Here is a 9,127-nt window from a genome sequence, read left to right as displayed (position 1 = left end):
TATTTATTTATTTTATTTGTGATGTTATTGTGGTGTTAATGCATTTATAGAACACAGGATGTTATACTCCCCCTGGTGGTTAGGTGGGGGACATTGTTTTACAGGGCACTTGAATAAAGTCCAGCTGCATGCGTGCCTCCAAGACGTGTCTCTCCGTGTCTATCATTCGGTTAAAAGTAACTAACACTACATGGTGTCAGAAGGCTTCAGTTTCTCGCTTTGGGTAAACATGAGAGTTACTTTGCCGAGTTAACTGACGAGGACTCACCTATTTTTTTTTTTAGTCAGTTTAGAAAGTTTTCAGTTTAGCTAGCTAACATAGCTAACGTGACTGCTGACTAGCCAAGGGACGTTTGAGCGCGAGTGGACAAAGATGGAGAGATTCCAGATTCCACCGCCACCGAAGTTTGACTTCACGTGGCCAGAAGAGTGGCCCAAATGGATTAAGAGGTTTGAGAGATTCCGGATTGCATCAGGACTAGAGCTCCAGGCAGAAGAAAATCAGGTGAACACTTTAATCTATACCATGGGGGATGAGGCGGAATATATCATAACTTCACTTCACATGACCGAAATAGAAGCAAGCCAGTATAACACGGTCAAGAACAAGCTCAACACATATTTCATTCTGAGGAGAAATGTTATTTTTGAACGGGCCAAATTCAACCAGAGACAGCAGGAGAAAGGTGAAACTGTAGACAGTTTTATAACTTCACTCCACTGCCTGTCTGAGCACTGTGGTTATGGGCACCTCCATGATGAAATGGTCCGAGACAGACTGGTTGTAGGCTTACGGGATAAAAAGTTGTCGGAACAGCTCCAACTAGACTCAGAGCTGACGCTTGAGAAAGCGGTGATGCACGCGCGTCAGAGCGAACAAGTGAAAAACCAACAGGACTTGTTGAAGAGCAACTTCAAGTCAGCGGCCACAGACGTGGACAGCATTCAAACAAAATTCCAGCCCGCCACAGGTAAAGGACGACAACAGAAATTTCAGGCAAAAACAAATGACAAAAGCAGTTACCACACACAGCTAGGCAGCCAGAGACGGTGCATGTGGTGCGGCAGAACCCCAGCACACAGTAAAAACCAGTGCCCAGCTAGAGATGTAGCATATAATCTGTGCCAGAAAAAAGGCCACTACGCGAAAGTGTGCAGATCAGGGGCCCTCAATGAAGTGAACACAAGAGGATCAGAGGAGGAGGAGATTGCTTTCTTAGGCACTGTCAGTTCAGATGGCCGGCCCTGGCTAATCACACTTAAGGTGAATGAGGACACAGCTGTTTTCAAAATAGACACAGGGGCTGATGTTACAGTGTTATCGGAAGAAATATTCCAAAAGGGGCAATTCCCACAGCTAGAGAGTACAAAGAGAGTGCTGCAAGGGCCAGGCCGGACACCCATCATAGTGAGAGGGAAGTTCACTGCGTCCATAAGAACTGACAATAAAAGCACCACACAGGACATGTATGTAGTTCCAGAGCTGAAGTGTAACCTGTTGGGATGTCCAGCCATCCAAGCACTTGGCCTAGTGGCTAGAGTAGACACAGTGGCACTGGACTCCAGAGAGAGAGTCAAAGAGCAGTACCCCAAGCTCTTTAAAGGGCTAGGCAAGATGGAGGGAGACTATAAGATAGAGCTTAGAGCAGACGTCAAGCCATTCTCCATATCGACCCCACGACGAATCCCGCTGCCACTCATGTCTCAAGTGAAAAAAGAGCTCTCATGCATGGAGGAGATAGGCGTGATCTCAAGAGTGGAACAGCCCACAGACTGGTATGCTGGAATGGTCCCTGTGTCAAAACCAAGCAAGAATGAGGTGCGCATTTGCGTTGATCTGACAAAATTGAACGAGTCAGTCAAGCGAGAGAGACATATGCTCCCCTCAGTTGAGCACATACTTGGACAGCTAGAGAGCGCTAAAGTGTTCTCTAAAATAGATGCAAACTCAGGCTTCTGGCAAATACCCCTAGCCAAGGAATCTGCCCTCCTCACAACATTCCTCACTCCCTTTTGGAGGTTTTGCTATATCCGCCTCTGCTTCCCATATCCTCAGCGCCCGAGCACTAAAAGAAGAGAATGTCCAGGATACTGGAGGGGCTTGACGGCATCTTGTGCCAGATGGACGACGTTCTTGTCTTTGGAGACACACAGGCCCAGCACGACACATAGCTATCCGCGGTGCTGGAGAGACTGCAAGAGGCAGGTGTCACGCTGAGGAGTGAGAAATGTGAATTCTCAAAAAGACATGTAAAATTTCTTGGACAGATAATAGACACAGCCGGGGTGCGGGCAGATCCCGACAAAATGAGAGCAGTGACGGATATGGAAGAACCAGAGGATGTGAGTGGAGTGAGAAGGTTCCTCGGAATGGTGAACCACCTAGGAAAGTACTTACCGAATCTGGCCGAAAAGACACAGCCACTCAGAGACCTGCTAAAGAAGCAAAACACATTTCAGTGGGGACATCAACAACAGAGAGCATTCAACAACATCAAGGAGGAGCTGAGCTCACCACCAGGGCTAGCGCACTACAACTCAAAAGCAGAGACCATTGTCTCAGCCGACGCATCATCATTCGGACTGGGAGTGGTGCTACTGCAGAGACAGGAGGAAGGCCACCTTAAGCCAGTGGCGTACAGCTCCAGGGCACTCGCAGACACTGAAAAAAGGTATGCTCAGATTGAGAAAGAGGCTTTAGCAATCACATGGGCATGCGAGCGATTCTCAGACTACCTGGTGGGCATCAGGTTTCATGTGAAAACGGACCATAAGCCTCTGGTCCTGCTACTAGGCTCAAGAGCCTGGATGAGCTCCCGCCACGCATTCAGAGACTCAGAATGAGACTGATGGCTTTCTGCTACTCCATCTCACATGTGGCTGGCAAGAAGTTGGCCACAGCAGATGTGCTGTCAAGAGCGCCCTTGAGAGAGAGTGAGCAGCCAAAACAGGAGGAGAAAATCAAGCTATATGTCAACTGGACATGTCAACTCTCCCAGCTACAGAGAAGAGGCTACAAGAGATACGGAAATGCCAAGAAGGGGATGAAATACTGAGCCAAATGAAAAGGTACTGTAAGGAAGGCTGGCCAGACAGATCCAAAATAGACAGGGCTTACCTACCATATGTACAGGCTGAAGAAGAACTAACAGTGGAGGATGGACGACTACTAAAAGGGTGTAGGTTAGTTATCCCCAAGGCACTACAGACAGATATACTCCAAAAACTGCATGCAGGACACCAGGGCATAGCAAAGTGTCCGGAAAGAGCCAAACAATCTGTCTGGTGGCCGGGGCTGAGTACACAGCTTCAGAAGGTCGTTGAAGGCTGTGATATGTGCGCTAAAGAAAGAGACAACCCCAGAGAGCCACTACTCACTTCTGAGTTCCCAGACAGACCATGGGCAAAGGTGGGTGCCAACTTATTTCAGTGGGACGATAATCAGTACTTATTGGTGGTTAATTACCTTTCTCGTTTCATTGAAGTAGCTAAACTCACATCTACCACCTCATTGGCAGTAGTAGAACATTGCAAATCTATTTTTGCCAGGCACGGCATACCATCTGAGGTCATGACAGACAATGGACCCCAGTTTGCGTCTGAATGTTTTACAAAGTTTGCAGCACGGTGGGGGTTCACGCACACAACATCCAGCCCCAGACATGTCCAGCGCAACGGGGAGGCAGAGAGGGCTGTGCAGACCATTAAAGGGCTCCTCCAGAAAGAAACAGACCCTTATTTGGCCCTCCTGGCTTACAGGGCCACCCCACTCACCAACGGGCATAGCCCAGCTCAGCTGTCAATGGGCCGACAGCTCAGGACAATGGTTCCGGTCACCCTGTCATCCCTGAACCCAGGATGGACGGAACGGACATAGTCAAACTCAAGAAGGAAGAACAGAAGATGCGACAGAGGTCGAGGGTCCACTTCAACAAAAGACACAGAGCTCAACAACTCACCACACTCACACCAGGTGACCACGTCTGGATAAAGGACACAAAGGAGAAGGGGATGGTGATCAGCCAAGCAAATACACCAAGGTCATATGTCATTGACTCTCCCAGAGGTATCCTACGCCACAACTGCAATCACCTCATCACTACATCAGTGCCGCCAGCAGAGCAGACCATCTCACCAGAGCCAGACCTACCTGCTGATCAGCCAGTGAGCCCTGCGCGTGCTGAGCAGTTTCCGGTTCAGCCAGAGAGTCCGGCACAGGCAGAGCAGGGCCCAGCTCAGCCGGGCAGTCCTGTGACCCGGGCACGCTACCCTGCAAGAGAGAGACAACCTCCAGGGTATCTGAAGGACTTTGTGCTTAAATAGGACTGAGTGACTTCAACGGGGCACAATAATTCCCCACACTCAGTAGGAGGATTGAGTAGTCCCCCCCACCTCCTTAGTTTAGCTTTCAGTGAATGTCTCACTGCTCATGTTCATGTGTTTATTTTTAGGGTATTGTTCTGTTGGCTCAGGGTTACTTTACTATTCTGTTATTCCTGTGATGTTATGACTCTTCAATGAATATACGTGAATTGTTGACTTCTGTTATAGTCCGCTACAGTACAGTGGCGTTAATGAACCCTTTAGTCAGATGTCAGATTTACTGATCTTAGAAAGGGGGATGTGGTGTTAGTGCATTTATAGAACACAGGATGTTATACTCCCCCTGGTGGTTAGGTGGGGGACATTGTTTTACAGGGCACTTGAATAAAGTCCAGCTGCATGCGTGCCTCCAAGACGTGTCTCTCTGTGTCTATCATTCGGTTAGAAGTAACTAACACTACAGTTATTACAGATTATTTAAAAGCGAGTTGTGTAAATAAAACTGGTATGTCTACTCTGTGTTTTAGAGAAATCTACGCAGACATTACAAACCTGTTTCGGACGTGCGCCAGCCGTGGAGGTAATTATCTCAGATTATTTATTTATTTATTTGTGTATGTATTTATTTTTTAACATTTGAGGAGCGCATATAATTCTTTCTCTCTCTCTCTCTCTTTCTTTGTCTTCACTTTTAGAATTCAAGCCTGAAGAAGAGGTGCTAGGTAAATTACCCCCCGTTCATAAAAACTTTCTTTGTAATGAAAAGTATTTATTTATTTGTGTATGTATTTATTTTTTAACATTTGAGGAGCGCATATAATTCTCTCTCTCTCTGTCTCTCTGTCTTCACTTTTAGAATTCAAGCCTGAAGAAGAGGTGCTAGGTAAATTACCCCCCGTTCATAAAAACTTTCTAATGAAAAGTGAACTTGTGTAATAATTATTTTATTTTCTATCATACCTAATAATTATTTTACTTTTCGGTACTGATTCAGCAACCCCGAACGACGTTCCTGAACAGCTTAACAGAGCCGGTAAGCAATAATATTTATTGTTTAAGTCTGTATAAGGTTGCATACCCTATACTTATAAAAATTCACATACATGTCTGTGTTACAGAACCAGTGCAGACCTCTCCTTCAGTCGAACCTTCAGGGAGTGGAGGCAGCCATTGACGCCCAAGGACAGATCCCTACCTGCGTTCTTTGGTGAGTATTTGCAAAAGCATTCTGTTGACATGACATGTAATTAAGCGTTAATTTATTCATTAACACGTAAAATCTGTATATTTCAGCCAGGACATGTCGAGCAGCTCCCGGAGAAGGAGGACACCTGTTGACCGGCGCTCAAACAACCTCCAGATCCAGACCTCGTTTAGCACATTCATCACAGCTGAACTGGTATTAACTCACTCACAGAGGGATACTGATTTTTCATTGTTTTTCAATATGTCAGAGGACAGTCAAGATAGGTCACCCGAATCAGGAGTGAATCCTTATCTCACCGCCTTAATTACAGAAATAAATAATGCTTTATATGATACGTGTCAGCCTGGAGATCCCCTACATGATTCAGCAGAGAGAACAACCCCGCACCGTATTAATCAGGCCGAATTCCAAAAGCAAATACGTCTGACACAGTTAACAGAGGCGTTAAACGGCTTAGCCCGGCCCGTTGAAACTGGCTTGGACGGCGAAATACCAGGGGCCTCCTCACAAACCCCCCTTCCAATCAGCACGGTTTCCTCCTTGAGGGGAGAAGACGAGAGACCGGGAACGTCATCACTTCTGCGCAGTGAATTAGAATCACACCGTCAGAGCAGGGATCGTGCGGGAGGGGGCACCTGTCATGAGTGGGGCAGGGAGAAATCTTGTTACAACAACCAGAAACAGGTTTAATAACGTGGAAATCCGGCAAATGTTAAATTTCCCTGCAACAGGTGATACCCCAGACTTTGCTCAGTTTTAGAATGGTGTCATGACCACCTTTCAAAGCTCTGTTGAAAGAGCAGTATCATGGGGTCATGCCGAAATACGTCGTCCTGGGTATGGTGAACCACAATGCTTTCAGCGGAAAAAGGGATTTATCCCCGTTTAACTTCCTAAACTATGACGTGGAATATCTGGCTCTAAGCCAAAATGGGAGACAGGTGCCTTCTAAACCCTTCCAACTGCAATTTAACAACGGGATCTCTGTCAGAGAGTTTTATAATTTGTACACAGCCACAGGGAGCCATTTGAAGGATCTTCCTCTCTGTATAACTTGTGACGATTTCCCGCTGGGATACGCCATGTATGCCTTTAACCTGAGTCCGGAGGAGGATACGGGGCACTGTCACCAGTTTCTACTGGCAGTCTAAGGCTGGAAATGCGTTTCAGAGTGGCGACCCCACATACGATAACGCTAGTGGTCTACACGTGCTACGACTCCATTCTGGAAATTAACTCCAAACGTCAAGTGTTGGTCGATTTTTACTGAATCATGGACACTCTCGAGTTGGAGGCCGTGATGAGGCGTTTAGCAGGAAACATTTTCGGAGGAGTGTGGGCCTGTGATTAATTAGATCGCATCAAAGCGAAACCACCTGCTTTTTTCATAGTAAATACCTACCCGAGGCATTTGCCCCAAGGCTAAGCGCCTTGGGGCAACTGTTTGTTGTGATTTGGCGCTATATAAATAAAATTGATTTGATTTGATTTGATTTACCGGGTGAACACTGGCTGGCGATCACTGTTGAAAAAGATGGTGGAGCTACGTTTTTTGATTCCTTCGGATTTAGCCCGGATTTCAACCTGTACCCCAAAGGTATCCTACAGTATTTGGAAAATCAACGCGGGATTACAAAGATTTTCTATCATAACAGACAGCTACAACATGAAATGTCAGATGTGTCGGGCAACACTGTCTTTTATTTATCTAAAAGAGCCTGTGGGCTGTCCTACAAAGATGTACTGTCTTTATACACCCGCAACACTGTTAAGAACGACGATATGGTTTTTGAATTTGTGAAGGAATATCAGCAATGTACCAGAACAGGCTGTAAGAGCTTGTGTAACCAGTGTTCATGTTGTTTTCATGCGTTTAAAACCTGTTACAATTTACACTGAATGAAATCGCTGTAGACTGTTACTTTTGTAAAGATTTTTATTGTGGTGATAAACATGCTGTATAACAACAAATTACCCCTTGATGCTGATGTGGGCTGGCTTTGATTAGAGTTTTAAGAAGGTCGGCATTCCTTTTTTAAAGTGAGCTCATGGTCTCCTGCTGGATTTTGCAATATAAACAGCTGGCCACTGATTTTGCAACAACCCCGTTCTCAGTCTAAACCGATCTGGGAAGTTTTGTGTACAGTCCAGGAATAAATATCCGTATGGTTCGCTTGGTTGCGTCTTCTAAGCTGTCCAAAAAATATTGTTGTTTTTTTTGAGGGGAACATTTGTTGAGCTAAAATATTCATCTGCAGCTTATCACTTGGGTTTTTAAAGAGCACCATATAGCTTGTGTTGAGACTGATTGTTCTGCTGTATTTCCCCTGATGAAACACATTCTGAGTTATTAAAATTATTGACATATTCCTATGGTGTCTGTACTGTGTAAATACTCTCACAACTCCGGGGTCATCAGCTGCCTGAAAAATGAGATCGTCCAATATTATCAGGTGAGACTTACCAGAAGGAAAAAGGCTTTCGTCTTCGAAAGAATCAGGCAGACCTTGCACAAATTTAATGTTTTATTCTTCGCCCTCAGTTCAGAGTACATGGGTTGGAATGAGGTGTAAATCCATACAATATTTTCCGGCACATCTTTCATTACATGATCACAGTTCTCCAATAATGATTTAACAAAAACAGTTTTTCCTGATCCACTTGGTCCTATTACGAGGCATGAGAAAGAAAGAATGTCTGCAATCTTGGGTCAAACAGGATAGCCTCTCCAAAATCAGACATGCTTTTCAATATCCAAAGGGTTCAGTCAGACCATCAGGCAAAAGACGTTGTTTGTCATACACAACTCAGAAGGTTTTCTGGAATGACGTGTTTGTCAGCTTGAAGCCGTTTTTATGACGTTTGATACCCTGCTGTGGCGCTTTGATCATGGACCCATTGGCAGGATTTTTACATAACCCTCGATCAAGTCTTTGACGCTGTCAAAGTTTATTTTTTGACACCTAGCACGAGTTTGTGTGATCCCTTTCACGCGCATAACAGTTTTTCCACTCAAGGTTTTATACGCGTAACTTTTCGGTCCCGCCGCCGCAAATTCAACAATAGTGTCCCCACTCAACTCATCTGTTAACTGCCCAAGAAAATTATCGGTGGGTTACGGGGTTTCACCATCTCTGCAGACATAGATCAGGCTATCTGTATCATACTACAGGATCCTCTCTGGGGTTGCCACCTTTTCCATAAATCCATACAGAGTCAAGCACGCATATGACGTGGTGAATGCAGCAATAAATATATTATCTGCTTTACCCGGACGAGCTATGTATTGTGACCATACCGCCATTGGACCATAGCCACATCATTATTCAGAAATGAAAAATAGGTGATGTCATACTGGTTGGAGAATAGAAACCTGAAAAATTCCTCAGCATTCCTGACGAGTTTGGTTTGCGTGAGCTTATTCCTCTGAGCGAATTTCCCCCAGAAGGAATTCAGACATAATTTTTCCATTTGTCTTTTTGCAGGCTTGAGGGAAATTTTCCCTCCTTGATCCAGTAGTCCTCGACATATTTCTCCCTGCTCTCAGAGTCTTTATCAGATTCTGGTGGATATCCAGATGCCTCCTGTTTATGCTTT

General features: G+C 45.3%; 1 long non-coding RNA gene across 1 annotated transcript; it reads left to right on the top strand.

Moving 5' to 3' along the window:
- The first annotated feature begins 224 nt into the window (after positions 1 to 224).
- Positions 225 to 7,967, top strand: LOC117511577. Its single transcript, XR_004560975.1, has 7 exons — positions 225 to 505; positions 4,851 to 4,903; positions 5,019 to 5,045; positions 5,180 to 5,206; positions 5,318 to 5,356; positions 5,442 to 5,530; positions 5,617 to 7,967. It is a non-coding gene; the product is annotated as an uncharacterized LOC117511577 (long non-coding RNA).
- Positions 7,968 to 9,127: the final 1,160 nt, after the last annotated feature.

The sequence above is a fragment of the Thalassophryne amazonica genome, chromosome 6 (genome assembly GCF_902500255.1).
Source record: "Thalassophryne amazonica chromosome 6, fThaAma1.1, whole genome shotgun sequence".
Classification (NCBI taxonomy): Eukaryota; Metazoa; Chordata; class Actinopteri; order Batrachoidiformes; family Batrachoididae; genus Thalassophryne; species Thalassophryne amazonica.
The sequence above is the reverse complement of the archived record's forward strand: the minus strand, read 5'-3'. Positions and strand labels throughout refer to the sequence as shown.